Here is a 22,464-nt window from a genome sequence, read left to right on the forward strand (position 1 = left end):
AACCCGCAGGTCCAATAGAAGATCGATCGGATCGACCAACTCCGAGCCGAGATTGATGCAGTCAAGGTCGAGGCCGAAGAATGGAGAGGCAGGATGGACCACCTGGCCTTAGAAAAGAAGACTGCCTGGGCGCAGTTGACCTCGACAGAGGTCCAAGTTCAGGTGACAAAAGAAAAGGCCGAGGTATAGGCCCAAAAAGTTGAGGAGCTCCAGTCTCACCTAAGCTCGTCTGTCTCCGGTCGAGAAACCCTTGCCAAGGAGTTCAGCGGCCAAGTCGATGGTTGAAGTGACCAAAGCTGATGCCGACAAGATGGTGGCCCAGTATAAGGCTGACGCCGAGGCAGCCCAGGAGCGCTTAAGGGACACGGTCGAATACACGAGGTAACTGTCCCGAAGGGAGGCCCTCGAGGAGATTCATGCTTGGGTTTTGATGTGTCAGTCGAGATCGCGGCCGCTAAGGGGTTCGAGGCCGAGGCCAAGAAGTTGGCATACCCCGAGGATAAATAAGACTTTGAGGGATCGGGCGGATCCGAGGACGGAGGAGACTCTGATGGTCCCGGTAATGAGGCAGGCTCCGGTGGAGACCAAGCCATTTAAGTACTTTGTATATTTTTTCTTTGTTTTTGTATTTCGCACTTTTGTACCTTTTTGTCAAGGCCATTTGGCATTTGTAATGATCTTTTCATATATATATATATATATATATATATATATATATATATATATATATATACAAGGCTCTTTTTTTTTTGTTTCCTTCGATAATTTTTAAGCTCGTTTCTTTTTGCTTTGTTCTTTATGACTACAAAGATATCGAAATGCCTTAGCATGTAATAATTAGGTCTTGTTTGGAGGTTCGAATATGCCTTTCTTTCGATATTATTTTGTTTAAGATTCACGGGGGTTCGGTATGACCGGAAGCTTTCCCCAAAATACTTAGAACGTTTTAGATGATAATTTTGCCGAGGGTAGCCTTTTGAACCGGTTTAGAAACTTTGAAGACCTTTTTTTTTTGTTACGGGTCTTGGACGTCTCCGAGCCGTTTTAGTATGGCCGTAGCCTTTTTAGTTCGGGTATTTCCCAGTGAACTTGTTACCCCGAGTTATCTGGGCTTGTCCAATATAACAGTCTCCGAATGGGGATGGCCGTAGCCTTTATGGTTCGGGCGCTGCCTAATAGGTCTTGTGCCCCCGGAACCTGATAGCCCGGGTCGTCCGAGTTTGTCTATGGATGGCAGTCCCCGAGTAAGAGCGTTCCTTTGAAATCTAACAAAGGCAGCCCTTGGGCTCGATATCTTTAGGGGATCGATTGTAGGAAATTCCTTATGGGGAAAAAAACTTTTAAGGGACAAGATATTTATCCGCAAGGTAGAAACTTCTTTTTATTTCTATATACGATTACACATGTGTACAAGCTTTATGTCAGAGCCCGAGTAGTCTATGTGGGCACAATTCATGTGACTGTTTGGCCCTTACAATTAATCCTATCGATCGAGCCTAGACTATTCGATCACAAAGTTTCTTTCCTTGCTAAAGTCATTATCCGAGGGTGATGCCCCTAGTATTCGAGGCCGATCAAAGAGAAGCCTCGAATACTGTTGTCGTGATCTTCGACACCGATTCATAGCCGGCCTTCAATTCTAAGTTAGCACGATTTACCGTTGACTCGTTAAAAATATTGCCGGAAAATCCATTTGGGACAAAATCGATTCAAGGAAAAAAGAGTGCAACTCGTGCTTTCAGGCCTACAAATTGTGTCGTCCTTTGACGGTCGCCTGCAAGTGTTAGTTCAAAATGCAAATAAGTAAAAGGGATGAATGGGGTTGTACCTTAGCAATAATATCGCTTCGAGTGAGTTATATTCCAGTTGTTCGGTAGTTGCTCACCGTTCATTGTTCCGAGTTTATATAATCCTTTTTCGGTGATTTCCCAGTTCGGCTCCAATTTTCTTTTGCTCGGATTTCAGATGCTTAGCGTGACCTTCCTTAACACTAAGTCCCCGACATTGAAATATCGAAGGTTGGCTATTTGATTGTAATACCTTTCGATCCGCTGTTTTTCGGTGGCCAAACGAACAAGGGCGGCTTCACGCCTTTCATCTATCAAATCCAGGCTCGTATTCATGGCTTCGTCGTTTGATTCTTTTGTTGCATATCGAAACCTGAGACTCGGTTCTCCGACTGGTATTAGGGCTTCGGTGTCTTAAACCAGCAAGAACGGGGTGGCCCCGGTACTGGACTTCGAGGTCGTACGGTATGCCCACAGGACTTCGGGCAAGATTTATTTCCATTTTCCCTTGGCGTCGATCAACCTCTTTTTGAGGTTTTGGAGTATGGTTTTGTTAGTGGACTCTACTTGTCCGTTTCCCATTAGGGTGGTAGGATGTTGATATGATCCTTTTGATCTTATGGTCCTCGAGAAACTTGCTTACTTTGTTGTCGATGAACTGTTTTCCATTGTCGCACACGATCTCGGCCGACATTCCGAACCGGCATATGATGTGGTCCTAAATGAAATTGATGACTTGTTTCTCCTGGCCTTTTAATATGCCTGGGATTCCACCCACTTAGAAAAATAGCCAGTCATAACTAATATAAATTGAGCCTTACTGGGTGCCCATTGAATGGAGGCCAACAATGTTCATCCCCCATTTCATGAACGTCCAGGGTGACAAGACCGAATGCAGCAACTCCTCGGGTTGATGAATTATCGGAGCATACCTTTGACATTCATCACATTTTCGTAAGAACTCCTTCGCATCCTTTTCCATGTCGATCCAGAAGTAGCTGGCTCTGATTATTGTTTGAACCAATGATTCGGCGCCTGAATAATTTTCGCAAGTACCTTCGTGAATTTCCCTCAAAATGTACTTGGTATCTCCTGGTCCTAGACATATTGCGAGCGGACCATCGAATGTTCTTCTGAACAGGGTTCCGTCTTCAGACAAGCTAAATCGAGTTGCCTTCGTACGCAGGGCCCTCGATTCTTTTGGATCTGAGGGAAGTTTTCCGGTCTTCAAATATACTATATATTTGTTTCTCCAGTTTCAAGTTAGGCTTATTGAGTTTATCTCGGTGTGGCCTTCTTCCACTACCGATCTCATGAGTTGTACGACTTCCCCCGAGTCAAACTCATCGTCCTCGACCGACGACCCCAAGTTAGCAAGGGCGTCGACCTCACTGTTTTGATCCTGAGGTACGTGTTATAAAGTCCATTCCTTGAACCAATGTAATGTTACCTGCAACTTATCCAGGTACCTTTGCATTTGTTCCTCTCTGACCTCGAATGTCCCATTAACTTGGTTCACCACAAGGAGGGAGTCGCACTTAGCTTCGATCACCTCCGCCCCCAAGCTTTTGGCTAATTCAAGATCTGCAATCATGGCCTCATATTCGGCTTCGCTGTTAGTCAATTTTACAGTCTTAATATATTGTCTAATTACATTGCCTGTTGGTGGCTTCAATACGATTCCAAGTCCGGACCCTTTTGTGTTCGAGGCGCCATCCGTAAAGAGGGTCCAGATCCCCGAAGAATTCCCCGAGTTCAACAATAATTCTCTTTCGACCTCGGGTATTAGGGTCTGCGTAAATTCGACCAAAATTCTAATTTAATGGCGGTCCGGGGCTGATATTCAGTATCGTACCTGCTGATATCCAGGCCAATTTGGCCAACCGTCCCGAGAGCTCGTGTTTATGCATTACATTCCTCAATGGGTTAGTAGTTACAACACATATGGGGTGACATTGAAAATACGATTTCAGTTTCCTAGATGCGCTTAGCAAAGCGAGCGCCAATTTCTCTAGGTGAGGGTATCTAGTTTCGACCTCGCCTAAAGTCGTGCTAACATAGTATATGGGAAATTGCATACCTTTCTTCTCCCGGACTAGGACTCCACTACCGTTATATCTCATACTTCCAGGTACAAGTACAACTGCTCGTCAGTCTTCGGCGTGTGGAGAAGTGGTGGGCTCGATAGATATCGCTTGAGCTCCTCTTAGGCGTGTTGGCACTCTGGGGTCCACAAGAAGTTATTCTTCTTTTTCAACAGTGAGAAGAACCGGTGGCTCTTGTCGTAAGACCTCGAGATGAATCGCCCTAGGGTGGCTATGAGTACGGTTAATCTTTGTACGGCCTTCACGTTGTCCACAACAGTGATATCTTCGATGGCTTTGATATTATCGGGGTTGATCTCGATTCCCCGGTTGGATACCATGACTCCAAATGCACACTTCTCCGGATTCAACTTCATATTGTATTTCTTTAATATGCTGAAGGTTCCATGCAAATGTTTTAAATGGTCCTCTGCTCGCAGGGACTTAACCAACATATCATCAATATAAACCTCCATTGATTTTCCTATTTGTTCCTCGAACATTCGGTTTACTAGGCGTTGGTAAGTGTCTCCGGCATGTTTTAGTCAGAATGGCATCACATTATAGCAGTAGGTGCCGTACTTAGTGATGAAGGAGGTTTTTTCCTGATCACACGGGTTCATCCGTATTAGGTTGTACCCGGAATAGGCATCGAGAAAATTGAGGATCTCGTGGCCGGCCATTGCATCGATCATGCGATCGATATTGGGAAGAGGGAAGGATTCCTTGGGACATGCCTTATTCAAATCTTTATAGTCTGCACACATTCTTAATTTATTCTCTTTTTTAGGGACTACCACTATGTTTGCTAACCAATCCGGGTATTTAACCTCCCGAATGGACCCTAATTTAAGGAGTTTAGATACCTCATCCTTGATGAAAGCATGTTTGACCTCAAACCGGGGTCTCCTCTTCTGCTTGACTGAGTGGAACTTCGGGTCCAGGCTTAGCTTGTGAATGGTTATTCCCGGTGGGATCCCTATCATATCAAGGTAGGACCAAGCGAAACAATCTTCAATATCTATAAGAAATTGAATGAGTTTTTTCCTGAGCTTTGGGCTTAACCCCCTGCCCAAGTATACCTTTCGATTGGGCAAGTGTTCGATTAGTACGACTTGCTCTAGTTCCTCGACCGTTGATTTGGTAGCGTCAGAATTGTCAGGGGCTATGAAAGATCTAGGAACTCCGTACTTGTCATCCTCGTCTACCCCTTGTTTCTCCGGTTCTGTCAAGGCTGGTATCGGTAATTGCTATTTGGCCTCGTGTTTGGCCATTGGATTCGGACCCTTCGATGTCGAGAGTGTGGATGTCAGGATCACCTTATCGATCGCGAACATTTCTTTGGCGTCCAGTTGCCCGTAAACTATTTTGATTCCCCCGAGTGTTGGGAATTTCAGCACCTGGTGCAGTGTGGAGGATATTGCTCTCATTTTGTGAATCCATGGCCTCTCGAACAAAGCGTTGTATCTCATATCTCCTTCGATTACATAGAACATGGCTTCCTGAATGATTCTAGTGACGTTCGCCAGTAATGTTATCTCCCCTTTGGTGGTATCACATACCATGTTGAACCCGTTCAGGACTCGGACCGCAGGTACGGTCTGATCTTGTAGGTCGAATTGTTCCACGACCCTTGATCCGATAATGTTGGCTGAGCTACCTGGAGCAATTAACACGCGCTTAACTCAAGATTTATTTATGAGTACCGATATTACCAGTGCATTATTGTGGGGCAGAACGATCCCCTTAGCGTCTTCGTCGTTGAAAGACATGGTTCCTTCCGGTACGTAATCCCGAGTCCATTTTTCCCTTGTGATGGATACTTTGGTGCTCTTCAGCATCGGCCCCTGGGAATATCGACCCCACTGAAGATCATGTTAGTGACGTGCTGAGGTTCCTCCTTCTTGGTCTGTTTATTACAATCCGTGTTCCTGAAGTGGCTCTTGGCGATCACTCAGAAACTCTCGGAGATGTCCGTTGTTGAACAGTCGTGCCACCTTCTCTCTTAATTGTTGGCAGTCTTATGTTCTGTCACCATGAGTGTCGTGATATTTGCACATTAGGTTAGAATCCCTTTGGGCTGGATCGGACTGTAGAGGTCGAGGCCATTTGGTATCTTTAATGCATCCGATGGAAGATACGATAGCGGCGACATCGACGTTGAAGTTGTACTCTGATAATCATAGCGCTTCTTTAGGCCCGACGGGCCTGTTGAAGTTGTTTTTGCTCATTTCTCATAGGGTTCCGTCCAGACACACTGCTTCTTCGGTCTCCATTGTATAACTGATACCAATCATTGTTTGATCTCGGTTCACGATCGATGTCTCTCTTGACTTTGTCGAAGGTTCTGACGGGATATACGGACCATGAAGGGGCCCTAAGATTATCATCTTCGATCCTAATTTTCTATTGATACCGGTTATGGACATCATCCCAAGAGACAGCCAGATATTCTACCAAGTTTTGTTTCAACTACTGTGAAGCTAACGAGCTTCGAATGTTGAGTCCTTGGGTGAAAGCCTGAACGGCCCAATCATTAGTGACCGGCGGCAGATCAATCCATTCTATTTGAAACTGGGACACGAACTCTCTAAGCATCTCATTATCCTTCTATTTTACTTTGAAAAAGTCTGACTTCCTGGTCTCGACCTTGATAGCCCCGACATGTGCTTTTTATGAAAGAATCTGCAAGCATATCAAACGAGTCAATAGCATTCGGAGGTAAGTTGTGATACCATATCATAGCTCCATTGGATAAAGTGTCCCTGAATTTCTTCAGCAGGACAGATTCGATCTCGTCATCTTCCAAGTCGTTTCCTTTGATGACGCATGTATAGGAGGTCACATGCTCATTTGGGTTGGTCGTTCCGTTATACTTAGAAATTTTGGGCATGCCAAACTTTTTCGGGATCGGCTTCGGCGCTGCACTCAAAGGAAAAGGTTTTTGAACAAACTTATTGGAGTCCAGTCCTTTCAATATCGGGGGTTGATCACGTCCAACTATGCCTTATAAAAAGGACTAAGCAGTCGTTGCAAATATATTCTGGCTAATAAGTCCAGAGTCGAATCCCACAGGGAATTAACCTATCAAACACAGCTACTAGACTCGCACGAACTCACACAATCAATCTTCAAAAATATTTAAGTAACAATTTGGATGTTTACTAACTAAATATTACGTAATGAAAGTGCAAAAATTAATAACTAACTACTACGGACTGTAGACAAGAATTGGAATGATCTAAGGTTGTGATTTTCCCTATTGTCGGAATCTTTTCCGCTACATTTTCTATAAATTTACCTAAGTCTTCTCTATCGATCATGAGCACTCTAACTGTCATAACTCTCTCTCGAGTAATTACTACAATTTACTAGACATATTCTCCCGGATTACGCTAGCTGGCATTAATTACGGCTCACTCGGATCGTACCAAGGTTTCGTTATCCCTAATCCCACATTTAAACCCTTCGTATTGATCCCTCATATATATTAGGAGTGATGTTGTTCAAAAACTACCTAAATATGCACTCTCTCTTAAGTAATACTTACACGACCCGGAATTCACTAGTCGTGATGGTACCTAACCCAACCCGCTAGGTAAGCCAATTAACGATTTCTCATTCTCAATTAATATAATAACACAATTTAACAAAGGAGTTATCTAAGTCTTATGCATCTCCAAGGACTGGTAGTACAAATCATGAGCTTCTAAGAATAGAATTTACAAGCTGATATGAAGTAAATACATTTTCTGTTTGAAAAGTACATAAACAGAGTTTTTATAAATCTAGGGCTACCATGAACAAGAGGTAGCTACAACAGGAATGCAGGTACATCTTCAATCCCGACAACCATAGAACACAACAACAACAACAACAACAACCAATATCTGCACGCAATGTGCAGAAGTGTAGTATCAGTACAACCGACCCCATGTACTAAGTAAGTATCTTGTCTAACCTCGTCGAAGTAGGGACAAGGCTTTGGTTAAAAGATGGTCATTGATAAAACCTGTAATGTAACTAACAATAAAACTATACTACAGTACAACAGAGTAGAGCACACGAAATGATTATACAAAGCAATAACGGAGTACTAAAAGAAAACACAATTCAACAGGTATCAAAATCTCACCCAATCCTTTCCTCAAAGCGAAAGACAATAAATCACAACAATCATATCAAAACTTTCATAATGTGAGAAATATACCCAAGACATCAAATTCAACGGCACGGCAACACCCTTCGTGCATTTATCTCATCCTCACTAATTATGCATAAAGTAGTACCAGCCAAATGACAGAAATACCGATAACAGAAATGACAGAGTGGGAAATACGCAAATAACTATGGAGGACGAGAGTGTACATGAGAACATCAGTAACAGACTGAACAGAAAGCATATAGGTAATGACAATGATTAGGAAAAATGAATGTAATTTCGACTAACTAGCAAGGTGAAGGCATGAAGACAAATATGACAAATAAGGAAGCGGACACATGATCTTTATAAGTTAGCAAGTAGGGACAAGAACGACTAGTATGGAAGAAGACCTACACTTAAGTGCAACAAAACAGATGGTATGGATGAAATCCTAAAAACGGGAAATAGGCATGATACTAGCAAGTTTAAGCAAATAGAAGGCATGATAACATGACAACAAGGTGATAGAGGATAAAGACAGAACAATAACGATATATCACATAAGAACCATGAACACGACAATAACAACTCCAGGTAAAGACAATAAGGTATCTGCAAGAAAGAAATATCATAACACAATGCATGTCTCTCATCCTCACTTGCACGGAAACACCATTCGTGCCATGAACTCACCATAACATGAAAGCGTAATAATATAAATACAATGGCAAGGCATTACCCTTCGTGCTTTTACTCACATAACATGGCACGACATCACCCTTTGTGCTTTTACTCACAATGATATGGCACGACATCACCCTTTGTGCTTTTACTCTCAATAATATGGCACAACATCACCCTTCGTGCTTTTACTCTCAATAATATGGCACGGCATCACCCTTCGTGCTTTTACTCTCAATAATATGGCACGGCATCACCCTTCGTGATTTAACTCTCAAATAATATGTCACGGCATCACCCTTCGTGCTTTACACTCTCCCTCACATGATAATGCATAAACAAAGGCACGACATCACCCTTCGTGCTTTACACTCTTCCTTACAAAGCATATGTATATCAATGACAAACAAGGCAGGAAACATATATAACATCAAGGGGAATGTTTAAACGAATATTTCAAATGAATCCCAATCACAACTTTCCAAGCCAACAATAGTTCAATAAACCCACAAGAACCTTTTTATTCAAGTATTCCAACAAATTTCACAAATGATCTACAACACAAGTATAGAATCTAGCATCTCATAAATATCGGTTGTAGCAATATATTAATGATTATGCATATTGATGCCCGAATTAAACACACCAATGTATTCTCAGAATTTTCACCAAATTTGATCAAGTTATAATAAGCTAAGTCTTAGTTTCTAACATTTAATACTATGTTCTCAGTATCTAGGAGCCAAGTAAGGAATGAGGCAAGAAGATCATGTGATTCTACAAGACACAGTTTATAACATATTTGACCCCTGAGCATGGTTACCTTGGCACATGCATATATGTTCGTCATCTCATATATGTATCACCCCCGCATGTAGCAAACAATGCCAAATAGTAGGAAAAATTCCCTCAATAAAGTTAGGCAAAACACTTACCTCAAAGAAGGCAAACCGATACTCAAAATGAACTCCTCGGATTATATGACCTCCGGGCGGCTCAAATATAATCAAAATTACTTCAAAGCACAAATAAAACTTGTAAGAGACTATTCCGGATCATAAAGTCTCAATCTTTAACAAGGTCTAAAAATCAACCCAAAAGTCTTCCCCGGGCCCGCACCTCGAAACCCGACAAATTTCACAAAATACGGCCACCCATTCAAGTACGAGTCCAACCATACTAGTTTCACTCAAATCCGACTCCAATTCGATGTTCAAAACTCAAAAATTCATATTATGAACTTTAGGCCAAAACCTCCAATTTCCTCTATAAAATTCATAATTCAATTACCAAAAACGAGGGTAGATTCGTGATATAAGATCAAAAATGAGTAGAGAACACTTACCCTAGTCCACAAGATGAAAATTGCTCCAAGAATCGCTTCAATCCGGGCTTGAAAATGTTAAAATGAAGTCAAAATCGCGATTTTTAAAAGAACATTGCCCATGTCTTTTATGCATCGTGAACGTGGAAGAACTATCGCGTTCGCGAAGAAGAAAACAAAAGCTGCCCAGAATACCCTTCGCGAACGCGAGAAATGGGAAGCGAACTTGATGAACAAGGGACAAGACTTACGTGAACGCGTAAGAGACACACGAACGCGAAGAGGAAAATGATCACCAGTGCCCGGGGCCTGGTTTGCACTTCGCGAACGCGACATACGGAATGCGTACGCGAAAAAGGAGGTGGCAGAACTTCACGAACGTGACATATGGAATGCGTACGCGAAAAAGGAGGTGGCAGAACTTCGTGAACGCGAGAGGGTAGCTGCGAACGCTAAGAGGAAATATTCCACCCTCCAAAATAACACTACGCGAACGCGAGTGCAAGGACGCAAACACGATGAAGGAAAACTAGATGACAGATTCAGTAGTTCAAAATAGGAGGAAAATGTCTCGTAGCCTACCCGAAACACATCCGAGGCCCCCGGGACCCCGTCCAAACATAACAACGAGTCCCATAACATAACACGGACCTATTCGAAGCCTCAAAACACACAAAACAACATCGGAACGACGAATCACACCTTAATTCGAATTCAATGAACTTGAAACTTCAAACTTCCACAACCGATGCCGAAACCTATCAAATCACGTCAGATTGACCTCAAATTTTGCACACAAGTCACATTTGACATTACGGACCTGCTCCAACTTCCGAAATCGGATTCCGACCCCGAAATCAAAAAGTCTACTTCCGGTCAAACTTCTCAAAAACCTTCAAATTTTTAACTTTTGCCAAACGACTCCAAAATGACCTACAAACCTCCAAATCCATTTTCGGACGCGCTCCCAATACCAGAATCACCATACAGAGCTCTTCTCAGACTTAGAATCCCAAACAGACATCGATAACATTGAAATGCACTTCAACCCAAAATATGATAATCCAAATGCTAACTTCCACAATAGGCGCCAAAATGCTCTCGGGTTATCCAAAACCCAATCCGAACATACTCCCAAGTCCGAAATCATTATACGAACCTGATGGAACCTTCAAATCCCGATTCCGAGATCATTTACCCAAAAATCCAACCTTAGTCAATTCTTCTAGCTTGGAGCTTGAATCTTGAAGTTCATCCTTCCAAATCAATTCCAGATAACTTGAAAACCAACACCGACGATTTACGCAAGTCATAACACATCATGCGGAGATGCTCGAGCTCTCAAAACTCCGAGCGAAGTGCAAATTCTCAAAGCGACATGTCGGGTCGTTACATCCTTCACCACTTAAACATACGTTCGTCCTCGAACGTGGCAGGAGTCATTCTAAAGCTATCAAATCACGGTATAATCTTACTATGCATAAACCCAGGGGTGATCCCGCATCACCTTGCCCCATATAAACCTGCCAACACAACCTAAATAGAGATCCTTACTTCAACCTTGGTCCTTAAACCTTTGAACCCAATCTCTAACACCCCGAATTCATTATAAGCCCCAAATCTCACATCTATACACAGTATAAGCCTGAACAAGTTGTATTAGGCCATAACCATAAACCCCAGGATGAAATCGCATGATGCGCCCCATCACTCGGACAATCACAGTAGGAAGTGCTGACCACAATTACTGCCTAAAAACAAATCCAGTGTCGGTAGCAAACCTCATATCGATTAGAGCCTCGTTTAAAACCTTCATACCCCGCCGATGATGAACGAAACACGCATAACCTCTTAACCACTCATTTGATCAATAATCCAAGAAACTCACTAGTCCGACCAGGGCCATTTTGCCAGAATCCTCACCAAAACATAATATTATTCTTCCAAACCTTCCTCATCCCATTACAATAATGCCATTCTCAAGTCTAGAAACCCCATCCCAGCTATTACATGCAGCCCTACCGACTAGTATCAATAGTAATCATATGGAACCCCACATAACACGGTCCCGAACACCAACAAGTAATAATTCGGACATGACAGATAACCGTAGGAGAGCTAAATAAGAAGACTACTAAACAAGTTAAGCAGGCAAGGAAATTTTAGCATTTTACTATGAACTATTTTCAGCAAGGTGAAAGCAAAACTACACGAGGTAAACATCAGGAGTTATATTTCATCACAGTACCATTGCGGCGTGCAACCCGATCCCATCATATCAATCCATATAAGGTACCCCTCGAGCCAAAACACTCGGCTCACTGATCATATGTGCGTCAATATCAAGCTTCATAGTGTGCACAGAAATACAACCGTGGGAAAATTATCAGGAACAAACAATACTGAAAAGGACAAGCGCAGCTATAGTGCAATAAGAAATTCAACATCGCGAAGGCCATCTCGCCCATAGTACCATGAAGCCTAAACTGAATTACAATATACGTGCGAAGGACCATATAACCCCCACAATCCGTTATAGTATAAGAGGAAAACATATAACATAAACCAAGGCGCGAATAACATTCATTACGCTCGATGATATACACGTGGCAAAAGCTGCACAGGAGCAAGCAAATCCGATCCTATACTGAATACGCATCCTTATTGGGCCTACCAATGAGCCCCCGAATTAACTTCGCGCATCCCTGAACAGACGATTAGCCCTCCAAAAGTCCACAATGACATAACCGTAACACACACCATCATCTGGCTGGTTTTGGCCATATTTCATGGTCCACAACCATGAAACAATCTGTTTTTGAGAACTTCAATCTTCAAATCCATGTAACACACGAATCACCCTACTTGATCCCAACTTCACCGCCTAAATATCTAATACATCTCTCGTATATAATCATCCCATAAGGAATACTTCTGAAATTCTTCCGTGTCATATAACAAAATCTGAATCTCACCAGCAGACTAACCAGGCGAGCATCGCAATATAAATGATGCATTCGTAAGTCAAAACACAATGCGCCTTCTGAAATGCACACCCTTCTCATGCAATACCAAGTAGTAATAACATCCATTTAGACATCCGAAACCGTCCGTGCTGTCTAAGAATTCATGACTTTCCCTTCAAAACGGAACTGTGACCTTGCACATTTAAAACTCAATCCCGTTCAGTCAGAAGCATTGTATTTGATCTCATCTAGGAGGAAATCCTAATACGCAACATATTTCCTCACACCAATAGGAAGTATTCACCCCGAACCGTGATAGAAATCATCAAGAACCCCTGGAAATCCATTAGCACATACCCAAGCTATCAGAACCGAACCCCTCTAACTCAACCAAGCCACGTAGTTGCCCAAAACCCATGAGCATTGCCACAAAACACCTGTGGAGACCCACCACATCATAAGTACCCAAGGAACCGATCACATCATTACCGTGTTGATCAAATTTACTATCAAACCGCCACATTTCCTCTGAGTTCCTTCTAGATTAACCTCAAGTTGATACTCCTCCTTGCTAGAACACCATGATCCTTACCTCAAAGCTCGCCATAAGAGGTTCTAGCATAAAAACCGCACTACCCTAAGGCCCATAAGCCGTTGCATTCCCTCTTAGCACCCCAAAGTACCATAACCAAGGCACCCGCTCTGAAGGGACCTTCTGTGAATATAAAGTCCTACCGTCCACCACTTAGTCTTCCTATTAATGAAATGCATAATCCACAGTGATATGGAAATTCCGCGAGCCTCGACACCATCCACTGTAAATTTTAAACCCTAGCCACAATCACTATGCCATCACTTAAGCTTCCCGAGTCTGAACTCATCAATAAGGCATGAGAGTTAAATACGTTTCACAATTAAACAAAACGAAAGCCTTTCAATACACTCATAACTCGAGACTATACACCACATCAAGACAGAAACCAACGCACATTACCCCTTTTTACACCTCAAGCAGACTTCTTTCGTCACATTCAATCACCCGAATATAGTCTGCAGCCACATCCTACTCGTCATCTAGTCACCTAACCACTCGCCTGCCACATCTCCATTCATAGGAACACTACCAGACGTATAATTCCAAAAGCACATGCTCACACAACCGAGATCTCCGTGCTCAAACCACAGTCACAAACCTGCCTCAAGTACTCCAGACTGACCCATCATCAGCACACATGAATCATATCTCGCATATCATCTAGGGACTCACAAGCCGTCGATGCTCCGCCGATACCGAGCGCTCGCATGCGCAAATGAATGCGTGGAAGGAATTCAAAAAGTTACGCTGCAAGTGGAATCAATGTTGCACGATAAGGAAAGAAGGATGGAAAGTTTATCCTAAATGCCCCGCAACCTCTCGAAGATAGGTATGGACGTCATCATACCGAACCGCAAGACTCTACTAGACACTTGCTCATGACTCGTAGAACCTATGAACCGAGAGCTCTGATACCACCTGTCACGACCCGAAATTCACTAGTCGTGATGGCACCTAACCTAACCCGCTAGGTAAGCCAATTAACGATTTCTCATTTTAAATTAATTTAATAACACAATTTAACAAAGGAGTTATCTAAGTCTTATACATCCCCAAAGACTGGTAGTACAAATCATGAGCTTCTAAGAATAGAATTTACAAGTTGATATGAAGTAAATACATCTTTTGTTTGAAAAGTACATAAACACAGTTTTTATAAATCTAGGGCTACCATGAACAAGAGGTAGCTACAACAAGAACGCAGGTACATCTTCAATCCGGGCAACCATAGAACACAACAATAACAATAACCAATATCTGCACGCAATGTGCAGAAATGTAGTATCAGTACAACTGACCCCATGTACTTAGTAAGTATCTTGTCTAACCTCGTCGAAGTAGTGACGAGGCTTTGGTTAAAAGATGCTCATTGATAAAACCTATAATGTAACTAACAATAAAACTATACTACAGTACAACAGAGTAGAGCACACGAAATGATTATACAAAGCAATAACGGAGTACTAAAAGAAAACACAATTCAACAGGTTTCAAAATCTCACCCAATCCTTTCGTGAGAACGAAAGCCAATAAATCACAACCATCACATCAAAACTTTCATAATGTGAGAAATATACCCAATACATCAAATTCAACGGCACGGCAACACCCTTCGTGCATTTATCTCATCCTCACCAATTATGCATAAAGTAGTACAGCCAAATGACAGAAATGCCGATAACAGAAATGACATAGTGGGAAATACGCAAATAACTATGGAGGACGAGAGTGTACATGAGAACATCAGAAACAGACTAAACAGAAAGTCAGAAAGCATATAAGTAATGACAATGATTAGGAAAAAGGAATGTAATTTCGACTAACTAGCAAGGTGAAGGCATGAAGACAAATATGACAAATAAGGAAGCGGACACATGATCTTTATAAGTTAGCAAGTAGGGACAATAACGACTAGTATGGAAGAAGACCTACAATTAAGTGCAACAAAACAGATGGCATGGATGAAATCCTAATAGCAGGAAATAGGCATGATATTAGCAAGTTTAAGCAAATAGAAGGCATGATAGCATGAAAACAAGGTGATAGAGGATAAAGACAGAACAATAATGATATATCATATAAGAACCATGAACACGACAATAACAACTCCAGGTAAAGACATGAAGGTATCTGCAAGAAAGAAATATCACAACATAATGCATGTCTCTCGTCCTCACTTGCACGAAAACACCCTTCGTGCCAAAAACTCACCATAACATGAAAGCGTAATAATATAAATACAATGCAACGACATCACCCTTCGTGCTCTTACTTGCATAACATGGCACGACATCACCCTTCGTGCTTTAACTCACTATGATATGGCACAACATCACCCTTCGTGCTTTTACTCTCAATAATATGGCACGGCATTATCCTTCGTGCTTTTACTCTCAATAATATGGCACGGCATCACCCTTCGTGCTTTTACTCTCAATAATATGGTACGACATCACCCTTCGTGCTTTAACTCTCAAATAATATGGCACGGCATCACCCTTCGTGCTTTACACTCTCCCTCACATGATAATGCATAAACAAAGGCACAATATCACCCTTCGTGCTTTACACTTTTCCTTACCAAGCATATGTATATCAATGACAAATAAGGTAGGAAGCATAAATAATGTGAAGGGGAGTGTTTAAACGAATATTTCAAATGAATCCCAATCACAACTTTCCAAGCCAACAATAGTTCAATATACCCACAAGAACCTTTTTATTTAAGTATTCCAACAAATTTCACGAATGATCTACAACACAAGTATAGAATCTAGTATCTCAAGAATATCGGCCGTAGCAATATATTAATGATTATGCATATTGATGCCCGAATTAAATACACCAATGTATTCTCAGAATTTCCATCAAATTTGATCAAGTTATAATAAGCTAAGTCTTAGTTTCTAACATTTAATACTATGTTCTGAGTATCTTGGAGCCAAGTAAGGCATGAGGCAAGAAGATCACGTGATTCTACAAGACACAGTTTATAACATATTTTACCCCCCGAGCATGGTTACCCTGGCACATGCATATATGCTCGTCACCTCATATGTGTATCACCCCCGCATGTAGCAAACAATGTCAAATAGTAGGAAAAATTTCCTCAACAAAGTTAGGCAAAACACTTACCTTAAAGAAGGCAAACTGATACTCAAAATGAACTCCTCGGGTGATATGACCTCCGGGCGGCTCAAATCTAATCAAAATAACTTCAAAGCACAAATAAAACTTGTAGAAGACTATTCCGGATCATAAAGTCTCAATCTTTAACAAAGTCTAAGAATCAACCCAAAAGTCGACCCCCGGGCCCGCACCTCGAAACCGATAAATTTCACAAAATACGGCCACCCATTCAAGTACGAGTCCAACCATACTAGTTTCACTCAAATCTGACTCCAATTCGATGTTCAAAACTCAAAAATTCATATTATGAACTTTAGGCCAAAACCTCCAATTTCCTCTATAAAATTCATAATCCAATTACCAAAAACGAGGGTAGATTCATGATATAAGATCAAAAATGAGTAGAGAAAACTTACTCTAGTCCAGAAGATGAAAATTGCTCCAAGAATCGCCTCAATCCGGGCTTGGAAATGTTAAAATGAAGTCAAAATTGCGATTTTAAAAAGAACACTGCCCAGGTCTTTTATGCATCGCGAACGCGGAAGAACTATCGTGTTTGCGAAGAAGAAAACAAAAGCTGCCCAGAATACCTTTCGCGAACGCGAGAAACGGGATGCGAATGCGATAAACAAGGGACATGACTTACGCGAACATGTAAGAGACACGCGAACGCGAAGAGGAAAATGATCACCAGTGCCCGGGGCCTGGTTTGCACTTCGCGAACGTGACATATGGAATGCGAACGCGAAGAAGGAGGTGGCAGAACTTCGCGAACGCGAAAGGGTAGCTGCGAACGCTAAGAGGAAATATTCCACCCTCCAAAATAACACTACGCGAACGCGAGTGCAAGGACGCGAACGCGATGAAGGAAAACCAGATGACAGATTCAGTAATTCAAAATAGGAGGAAAATGTACCGTAACCCACCCGGAACATACTCGAGCCCCCCCGGGACCCCGTCCAAACATACCAACAAGTCCTATAACATAACACGGACCTACTCGAGGCCTCAAAACACACAAAACAACATCGGAACGATGAATCACACCTCAATTCGAATTCAATGAACTTGAAACTTCAAACTTCCACAACCGATGCCGAAACCTATCAAATCACGTCCGATTGACCTTAAATTTTGCACACAAGTCCCATTTGACATTACGGACCTGCTCCAACGTCCGAAATCGGATTCCGACTCCGATATCAAAAAGTCTACTTCCGATCAAACTTCTCAAAAACCTTCAAATTTCTAACTTTTGCCAAATGACTCCAAAATGACCTACGGACCTACAAATCTATTTTCGGACGCGCTCCCAATACCAGAATCACCATACAGAGCTATTCTCAGACTCGGAATCCCAAACGGATATCGATAACATTGAAATGCACTTTAGCCCAAATATGATGAATTTATTCCAAAATACTAACTTCCACAATAGGCGCCAAATTGCTCCCGGGTTATCTAAAACCCAATCTGAACATACGCCCAAGCCCTAAATCATCATACGAACCTGATAGAATCTTCAAATCCCAATTTCGAGATCGTTTACCCAAAAATCCAACCTTAGTCAATTCTTCCAACTTAGTGCTTGAATCTTGAAGTTCATCCATCCAAATCGATTCCGGATAACTTGAAAACCAACACCGACGATTTACGCAAGTCATAACACATTATGCGGAGATGCTCGAGCTCTCAAAACTCTGAGCGAAGTGCATATTTTTAAAACGACATGTCGGGTCGTTAAAAATACACACTAAATAGGCACAGTCGATTAAGGGCCCTTCAATCAACAACAATAATAATATAGTTGAACAAATAGAGAAAATACTACGGCAAATCTATATTAACGTAACAGGAAAACCATCCTCCAATAGGTTCCATCAAAACCCTAGATTATGAGTTTATCTACTCGTACTCATAGTCACAATATCCAAAGTATTTTGCATAATTAAATTACAAAGTAAGGACAAAGGGATGTAGAAATCGATGATTCTAACTCCCAACGGGTGTTCCACGAGCTATCCTTGCCTCCGGTTGCAAAAGTGCTCCAAAGTGGCATTTTTAGGTCTATTTATATGTGTAAGAAAAGACCTAAATACGTAGGCCTAGTCCTAGTCAAACCAGGAGACGAAATAAGTCTTCAAAGCTCTGAATGTGCATGCCCAGACCTAGCCTCGCGAGGCATAATGCCTGCTTAAGCTCGCCCCGGGCCTGACGTCGCGATGTGTAACACCTGCTTGAGCTCGCCTTTTACCTCGCCTCGCCAGCTTCACAGCATGGTGGACCTCGCCCCATGCCTCTATTCGCCAGCTCCTACGCGAGCTAAAGAGCTCACCCAGTCTGTTCTAACGCCTGCTCTAGGCTCGGCTTCGCCAACTTTTCATTTGTCAGCTGCTCACTTCTTTCCTTCTTCTTTTCAACTATTGTTTTTTAGCATGCTTTAGACTTTAAGTATTCTTTTTTTTCTCTACTTTCATCTTCAATTCAACTATACACAAAATAGACTCCATTACGTATAAATAAAGTGTAGTTTATCATTAAAGCATATGAAATACAAGGCAAATAATGTACGAAACTATGGAATTATAGCCACACATCAATACCTCACACTTAAACATTGCGCGTCCTCACGCAATCAAGCTACACTTATAGACACAACCTCTTTAAGCGATTCCTTTACCTCACTACACCAAGAATGTTTCAAATAGTCTAAGCATCAAGGTGTAACATCCTCGCCTCAAGATTTGACTCACAAATACCATGACTTATTCACAATTCACTTACTTACTCTAACATGGAGGTCAACGACATTACCTTTCCTTTGTGAATCACGTGCCTTCACCCAACAAAGAGCTCAGCTCCACACACAATGAATTTTAAGAACGTAGGAACTCAAGATAGGAAAAATTCACTCGCTCTCAGAAATAACATTCATATGCTACAAATGATGCACCATAGGCTTGCCCGTAGTGTAATACTCCACTAATTGAGCTCATTCAGTCTAAGATCAAATAGGACTTTGATTGGTTGTAATGTAGGCTGCGGGTCGGGTAGGATATATTTGGATATAAGTGACTACACCTCCCTTAAGCACTTTAATACATACACTTTAACATTCAAGCCCATACTTATGTCAAACCAAAACTCCACCTTAACTTCACTTTATATTCTCCCCTACTTCTTTAAGCACCAGTATATCACTAGCCACCACCATCAAGAATTATTTTTCATACAATACAACTATTTTTTTTCTTTTTCTTAATCCAAATGGCTTTTATAGACATATATATATATATATATATATATATATATATATATATATATATATATATATTTTCAAACGGTGCACCTTTCTCCTTATTTCAATTGTTCCACTTAAAAGCCAACCCAATATCCCACACTTCAACTTTTTCATAATTCATCATAATTCAAGTGCTCATGAGAGGTGACAAGGTTCAAATATATGGTCGATTCAAACAAAGGGGTACGGCTTGTAATGTGGTTACCAAAGAAACAGGATTATAGGCTCAACGGGGTTAACTACGATATATAATATTTAGGTGGGTACACTATATATATCTGGCTTAACAAAGAAACACCTATATCACTTCCTAGACTGAACAAGACTACTTTTTCACTTTGCACACACACACAACAAGTTCTAGACATCAAATATAATGCACATAATACATACAAACCTCACATGGCACACAACACACTCATGATTGGTTTCATCGCGACACTCCAGTCCAAGCAGTTAAGCAAAATTAAGAAAATATGATTTAAGGTACGTATACTAGAGTCAAAAACCGAGCCTAAGCGTCACAACCATAGTACTAACTATTCTCAAAGTATAACAAGCTAAGAGATATTACTGTAATTAAATGCATAGCCCCGTGGTTCCTACTCCTAAAAATTAAAACTAACTACACCCGGTTCAACTAAAAGCCCTTGGAAAAGAACCGCGTCCCAAAGAAAAACCAAGGAAAAATTAATACACTACCTATAACAAAATCTTTTTTTTATCTAACAACAAATAACTAAAAACAAATACTAAAATAATTAACTAAACAATTAACTAAAACAACTAACCAAAACTAATATTTATAAGTCTCCACCCCACACTTAGATCATGTATTGTCCTCAGTGCATGCACAAAATGACAAAATAAGAAAAATGAGTAGGGTGTAAGGAAAAAGAAACTCCCTGGTCATGCTGCATTGTCGCGCTCATCCTATGAGGCTGCCCATTCTTCCTCCTGTGAGCCCTTCTCCTCCTCATCATCATCCTCATCGTCTGACTGGTCTGGCTCAGCCTCGGACTGCTCAGGTGTGTTAATGTCCTCGTCATCTGGAAGTCTGTATCCATCACCTCGTCCAGCTAGTTGCTGAGCATGAGTGTTGAGCAGGAACCGCTCATCCATTAAGGTCCTTTCCTCAGTCGTGGCCGACCGACCCCCTATACTCAGCTGCAAATCCATCATCCCATATAAATGGGCCATAAAACTATCATCACGAGCATTGTGCTCGGCACCTGTCAATGATGGCAAGGCAGTCTCTTCTTTCACCCGGACACTAGTGATGTCTGTCTGTCGTATGGGCTGATCAATGATGTGGTCAAACTCTGGATCCTCCTCAACCTCCTCGTGTCTTAAGAACTGAGACAAAAGATTGGCAAATGGCATTCGATCGACCTTCTTACTCGTTCTTACCGAAGACATTTGGTAGCGGATCAGATGACCCACATTCACTCTTTGACCCATCATGAGAAAGTAGAGCGCACAAGTCCTCTGTCGGCTAATGAGCATGTCATGATTGCACGGTAGGAGCCATGCATTAATCAGTTTCAACCAAACTTGAGCCTCCGCCCTCATTTTCTTTTTGGGGAACTTCTTGTGCCGATTTGTTTTCTTATCACGGATCCACGCTGCCATAGAATTGACCCCACATAACGTGTGTCTCAGTTCTCTATAAGTAGGATGGCGAATGAAGTAGTCCAATGGCTCCACAGGAACATCTGGGGCACCTAAAATGTTATATATGGTTGTGGCTGAAAAGTTTATCAACCGTCCACGAATTGGCACTAACTGTTTGATATCATGTGGATCAAACCCTGCATAGATTTTCGCACTAGATTGAGATTAATATCCCTTGTGTTCTTAAAGACATAGCTCAACCCCAAATCATGGATGCCCCTCCAAATAGCCTGGTACTTTGCTTGCAGTCGGCGCTCATAGATAGCGGCTTCCGGATGTACATGTTTAGGCTTACAGCGCATTTACAAATCCTTAGTATGTGGGGGTATGCTTCTGATGCCAAACTCCCATTGGATTTGGGGTTGTGGACGCATGGCTGCTACAACTGCCACATCTCGTGCTCCTTCACCTCGACTGGAGGTAGCTTCTCCCCCTTTTCTCTTCTTTGGTGGAGGTACGGAGGTCGCCTTTGCTTTAGCCGGAGCAGTAGACGTAGCATTTCCTTTACCGGTGTCTTTTCTTTGAGGCATAGTCGTTCCTAAAAAGGAATCATCAAACAGTTAAAACTGCATTACGATATGACATACATGGTCTTGCCCAAATTACCGACGTTACTCAGATTTTACCTCGTATTTTCTTAATCATGAGAATCAAACAACAGCACATGGGTGCTTCTTCCAATTTCGAAGCATCAGGCTACCGGTGAGGCACCCCACACTTAAAATTGTAACGTGGTGCATGACTGCATAACACTAGTCTATTAATCCCGGAGACTTGGG

The sequence above is a fragment of the Nicotiana tomentosiformis genome, chromosome 4, assembly GCF_000390325.3.
Source record: "Nicotiana tomentosiformis chromosome 4, ASM39032v3, whole genome shotgun sequence".
NCBI classification, from domain to species: domain Eukaryota; kingdom Viridiplantae; phylum Streptophyta; class Magnoliopsida; order Solanales; family Solanaceae; genus Nicotiana; species Nicotiana tomentosiformis.